This window comes from Heptranchias perlo, chromosome 5 (assembly GCF_035084215.1).
Source record: "Heptranchias perlo isolate sHepPer1 chromosome 5, sHepPer1.hap1, whole genome shotgun sequence".
Lineage (NCBI taxonomy): Eukaryota > Metazoa > Chordata > Chondrichthyes > Hexanchiformes > Hexanchidae > Heptranchias > Heptranchias perlo.
Genome location: NC_090329.1, coordinates 124229777 through 124236325, shown reverse-complemented (window position 1 = coordinate 124236325; position 6549 = coordinate 124229777).

Sequence of the window (6549 nt, the reverse complement as noted above, 5' to 3'; positions counted from 1 at the left end):
GGAGGCTCAGAGTCACTCGACATGTAGTCGTGGACATCTGCAGCCTCTTTCATGCCGAGCTGCTCCTGGCTGGCCCGAGCACCATCTTCCTACCTGTCGCTGTCAAAGTCACCACTGCTCTCCCGAACTTCTCCTCCACATCCTTCCAGGGTGCAACCGGGGACATCGCCGATGTCTCTCAGTCGTCTGCGCAGAAGAGCCCTGCAAATACACCTACACCCACTCTGCAGTGACACAATGGGTGGCATCAGTTGTGGGTCCTCATAGTGATACCCAGGAGCGGGCATTATTGCACAAACCGGACAGGATTCACGAAGACATGGCAGTAGTGGTGCCAATAGAATGTGTGATGTGAGTTGTTCTGAAATTCAATAGAAGTAAGAACCATGACAAACCCTCAAACACCCTTGTGCATCCCCTTCATGCTCACGACACGTTTGCCTTATGCTGCCTACTGCACATATGTGATGCATGCCCTGTGGCTGCAGCACAGGTGGTGGCAGGTTGAGTGAGGCTGGCCGTGAGAGAGATGCACGAGAGGGTGAGTATGGGATAGAGCCATGAGATTATATGAGGATTGGGTTGCGTGGTAGTGGCGGGATGAGTACTGGCGAGGTGAGTAGGTGCAGGTAAGATGAGGATGAGGTTTGAGTGGGTATGAGGGGTGATGTGACAGAGTAGTGTTGGCGGTGCCGAAGGAGATGTGGGGTGGGGGCAGTGATGTGGCAGACGGAGTGTAGGGGAAAGACTACGTGTACTCACTGTGGCTGACCTACTGAGGTCATTGGACCGCCTCCTGCACTGTGTGCAGGTGGGCGATATGTTGGTGGCGTAGGTGACCCCCTCTGCCACCTCGAGCCAGGCCTTCCTGGCGGCAGAGGCAGGCCGCTTCCTCCCGCCCGCCGGGTGGAAGATCTCTGTCCTCCCCCTCCTCCTCACCCCATGTCTTGATACCTGGGGTGAGGGATCATTAAACTGGGAGCAGCCGTCCCCCTGGGCTGCTCCATGCAGTCATCTTTGCGATTTGTTGCAGCATCTGTCAGTGGAGGACTGCCCCTTTAAATAGAGCGCCTCCAGCTGACAGATCTTACTGCGCATGCGCAGCCCGCCCGACGCGCAGATCAGCATCGGGGAACCCGGAGGAGCAGGTAAGTGAATCCAATTAGTGCGTTGCCTGCTGCGATCGCGCGGGAAACCCACTAATTTCACCAGGCGCGTTACCCATGCGCCCGCTTGCCCACCTGCCAAGAACCCGCACCCCTGGTAAGATCGGGCCCTTAATTTTTTATATAGTCCTTTACTCTGCACTGCCACCCAGTGGTTCTAAATGGAGCTGCATGCTTACACTCAAAGTAACTTTAAAGGACAAAATGCAGTTCCAGTGATAGAGTTGGTATTTATGTCATGTGAAAGGCATTTACCATTGTAAAGGCCAATCACAGCTCCACCTACAGGTACTGTAGGTGAATGTTGACACTTTTATAATCCATTTTCCCATTGGGTTAGTATGACATAGGAGTCTTCAAAGCATTTTGAACTGGAATGTTGCGACTTTGTGATTTTAATACATAATGCCCCAGGTTTTGCTGCGGCAGGGCATCTAATGGCGTCTGCCGTTAGTTAGACTTGCCCTTGCAAGTTTAGGTTTCAAAAGTTTTTGCTGAAAGTGCGAGCTGATAACGTCGCAGCGAGGGAAACAGGGCATCTGGGACCCGAGTGAACAGGGCAAGCAACTGGGTATCTCCTTAACCAATCAGATGGAAGGATTGTGAAATTAACAGGTACTACAGGCGAATGTTGACATTTTTATAATGCATTTTCCCGTTGAGCTGCTCTGACAGGAGTTCTCAATGCACTTTGAAATGGAATCCCATGATTCACTCAGGGTTCTTCATACATAATTGATGGAGCAGAGAGTGTAATTGAGAATCCAGTGCAAGGCTCAGGGAGTTAGACAGAGATCAGCAGCAATCCAGTAGAGCAACCTTTTCACAGTAACATGATTATTTGTTATCGAGCTGTGATCATTAAGTTTAACTTGGCAACTGTGTTTCACTTGGCCCCAATGTGACATTAGTATTTACATAATATTTCCCCAGTACAAATTACGTTTGTATCGATCTGCCCATCGATGTTGCCTGAGACAACTTGTATACTGTGTAGAGACTTGTGAGGCTTTTATTTTTATTATTCTTTTCCTTCCTGTGGAGTCAAGCATTCCGAGATACTGAGGAGTTAGAAGGGCAGTCAGGTGGCGAGGGGAAATCACTGGTTAGCTGGAGTATTGTGTCCAATTCTGGGCATCACACTTTAGGAAGGATGTCAAGGTCTTTGATAGGGTGCAGAGGAGATTTACTAGAATGGTACCAGGGATGCGGGACTTCAGTTACGTGGAAAGGCTAGAGAAGCTGGGGTTGTTCTCCTTAGAGCAGAGGTGGTTAAGGGGAGATTTGATAGAGGTGTTCAAAATTATGAATGGTTTTGACAGAGTAAATAAGGAGAAACTGTTTCCAGTGATAGGAGGGTCGGTAACCAGAGGGCATAAATTTAAGATAATTGGCAAAAGAACCAGAGGGGAGATGAGGAGAATTTTTTTATACAGCGATTTGTCATGATTTGGAATACACTGCCTGAAAGGGTGGTGGAAGCAGATTCAATAACTTTCAAAAGGGAATTGGATATTTACTTGAAAAAGAAAACTTTGTAGGGCTATGGGGAAAGAGAAGGGGAGTGGGACTAATTGGATAGCTCTTTGAAAGAGTCGGCACAACATGAATGGCCTCCTTCTGTGCTATATGATTCAATTATTCTAAGTGCAGCCCCTTTATTCATTGTCTGTTGCTGAGGTTGAGATAGGCGCACCTTGGTCTGTAAATATGTGTGTATGGGTGCCTGTGGATGGATGCCAGGTATCTCCTATGGTGCCTGACCAGCCAGCCTCCCTATGTTGCTCTTCCTCATCCTCCTCTTTTCCTCGTCACGTCACAGGCAGAGGCGAACCCGTGAGGGAAAGTACGATGCCTGCTGAGGTGAATGCCTACTGGTGTGAGAAAAGGAACCTCCCCTCCCCCCGCCAAAAAAAAGGAGCAACGTGGAACTTATCGGCAAGGTTTAGATAGAAAAAAAAGCAATTAAAAAATTAATCACAAGCAAAGTTACATCGAGGGCAATCCCCTCACAAGGGTACTCTTTAAAAACACGCGCCTATCTGCAGCCGCCTAGCAACGCAGAACACTTTTATACTGGTGTCCTCAGCAATGGCAGAGTTCTAGATGGCACCAGAGTGGATTTGGACCTCGGACATTACAGCACCACTTTAATGGAAGTTCCTTACAGCGCACAGATAGTTATTGTTCTCAAGCTTACCTCGGGAGGAACATTTTTACAGGGATTGTTAGGGACATGGATTCAGTCGATTTACCTCGCCATCCCATTTTCCTCTTCCAGCTGCCCCAAACCCAACTGAAAACGGGAGACAAACCTGAAGAAAATCTAGACCCAAAGGTCCTGTTTGAAGCAGAGACCATTTCATACCGATGCTAAACTAAGGTGAGGCCTCGTTAGCTGAGATGTCAAACAGGATATCAAGTCGCAAGCCTCACACACTCACACTGAGCATCATAACTGGACATCAAGTAGGGGAGGCCGATGAGCCTGCACCATTGCCATCAGTACCCACTGCTGCTGACTGCGCTGGGCTAACAACGATTGTATGCCCCTTTTGCCGCTCCAGCCTTCTGTCCTCTGTAGAATTGTTCAGCTGTAATTACCTTCATCATTCTGAATCTAAACCTTGAATGGTACAGTTGCTGAATGGCCGGCTTCTTTCACTTCTGTCCAGGTAGGACACTGCGGCCATACCCTGGCCGTGGGTACATCTGTCACTGCCGGAGATGCGTTTGCTCTAGTGCAAGAGAACATCTCCTTGATTTGACTCCATGTTCACCGTGACCGGAGGAAAGAATCGTGACATCTTTTCCTTCTCTCAGCTTGCCTCTCGCCCAATCCCTCAGGTGGGTCAGTTAACCCCAGTCCCACACGACCAGCAGTCTCACATCTTATAGATGTGCTCAGCTGAGCTCCACCCACTGCGCTGCAGATCACCTTAAAGACGAGCAGTTGTTGGCTTTGCCACCCACTCTGTCACATTTAAAACACGAATCGCTCCTGCATCGCCCTTCTGTGCTCTGCTTGGCTTTACAAAGACAGGCTCACCGTGCAAGGGCTGATCAGCAGGCTCAGCAAACAGCTCATCGGATCAATGACACAAGGTCTCCGACTTCCTAACACTTCACAAGGCCACAAAATGATTGGCTTGTTTAACTCACTGCTTCAATATCCTGCACTCCTGGTCAAACTACCATACTCTGAGATTACCTAGAACTGCTTTGCCTGCTTAGGAACATAGGAACAGGAGTAGGCCATTCCACCCCTCGAGCCTGTTCCGCCATTCAATTAGATCATGCCTGATCTGTATCTTAACTCCATCTACCCGCCTTGGTTCTATATCCCTTGATGCCCTTACCTAACAAAAATCTATCAACCTTAGTCTTGAAATTCTCAATTGATTTAGCCTCAACTTAGCTTTTACTTAACAACAGTGACTACACTTCAACAATAATTCATTGGTTGTGAAGCTCTTTGGGAAGTCCTGAGAACATGAAAGGCATTATGTGAATGCAAGTTCTTTTCTTTCAGAAACCGATCCCTTAATATTAATTCACTTAGAATCTGTTACATTCTCTCCATCTGACCACAATTTCCTCCAGCTCTAAGGTTAAGTAGGTGTCATACAAAGCTTTCTGCAGCGTCTTCATATTTTCCCTAAATATTATAAGCATGATGTGACAAGTAGTAAGAAGAGCATGTGGTACAGTTTCATCTCTTGCATTGCCCATTGGATCCAAATGAGAAAATACAGTGAGTGCTTTACTGATAAGTGATGGGACAAGTCTTTTGGCCCAGATATCTTTGTCCCACTTATGCTGGTTCCAAAAGAAACTATCTACGTCATTCAAATTTTGGTACTGGACTAGATTTAGTGAAAGCATTCTGTGGGAAGTTAAGGGCTGTGTTAACAATGCCCTCATTAACGGGATACCTTTCTCTGCCAGTTCAAGGGCAAGTCAGTGTTTCTTCTCCTTTAATGACTGGTGCATTCCGTACATGTTCAACTGTCACTGTTTTGTGAATGTGAAATTTTGAGCCAGTCAGGTGTGGGTGTGACACAAAATTTGCATGTGGAAAAATATGACGCCCAACTATGATGCCTGAAGTGTGGCAGGTAAAAGACATTCTAGACAGGTACGACAGGGGCAATAACATCACAAGAGCACGGCTACTTTTGTTACGGGCTTGTTCCTAACTGATAGCATTCCGAATAATATGTACCAAAAAATTGATCTAATGTAGAAAGCATTTTAATCAGTTAGCATCATTTTAATTTTCTTTTTGTAACAAAGTGTTGAAATGTAATCCCCACCACCTGTGCACCAACTTATGGTGTGAAGAGGGTGGCAGGCTACAAGTCTCACCCCCCCTCCCCTCCCCTCCCCCACTCTGCTGAGCTCCCGATCTTCGATGCATTGTTTGGGGGGAGTACCGAGCAGAGATAGGCCATCTCCCCACAGGGAGGAGCTGATGAAAAGGGAAGGTTCTCTCCTCTCTTCAGACCACATTCAAGCATCTCTCAGCAGCCAACTGAAACAACATTCCGTTAGGCCTTTTTACTGCGATTGTTGTGTGGTCTGTGTAGACTAAGTGGGGGCCTGGGACAAAATAAAGCGGATTTTATACCCTCAAAATAGTCCTTCCCATGGTGGATATCACTGGCGATGTGCAACGGGAAAGTTTTAATTTGCTGGTGTCCTTTTTTAGAACCACTGGGCTGAGTCAAAATTCTATACTTGTCTGTTAGCTCAAGGGTACTTCCTACGGGTAATTCTGAGAACCGTTCATTCAATGAGACGCAGAAGGTGCAAGAGCGAAAGGGACGTCATGAAAAATGAACTGTGAAGTTACAGTTAACAGAAACTGAAAAGGATTTTAAAAAGGTTGAAATACCAGAGGGCAGAAGTTAAAAGTTATGAAGAAGGGAAATCAAAGAAGAACTTTTTACTCCCAAAGCGTAATATACTTGTGGAATAAGTTACCAAGGAAGGCTATTCAAATAGATAGTTTAAATGGGTTCAAGAGGCATTTCTTGAATGAGTAAGGATCGATAGCTGTGGTTTAGTGGGTAGTGGTAACGGTCCTGGGCCTAGCAGTGCAGAGGTTGTGAGGGCAAATTCTGAAAGTGAATTCAATAAATCTGGTAACTTATAGGCTAGTATAAGGAAACATGCTTTACTGTCCTACACGTGACCCCAGTCCCACAATACGTGGCTGATTCTTAATGCCTTTGGAGTGGCCCAGCAAGCCATTCAGGTGGAAAACAAGTGCTGCGGAGCACTAGCAGCGATTCAAGGACGAGGCCCACCACCTTCTCAGGGAAACTAGGGTTGGGCAATGAATGCGGCCTTGCCAGTATCGCCCACATCCTTCAAACAA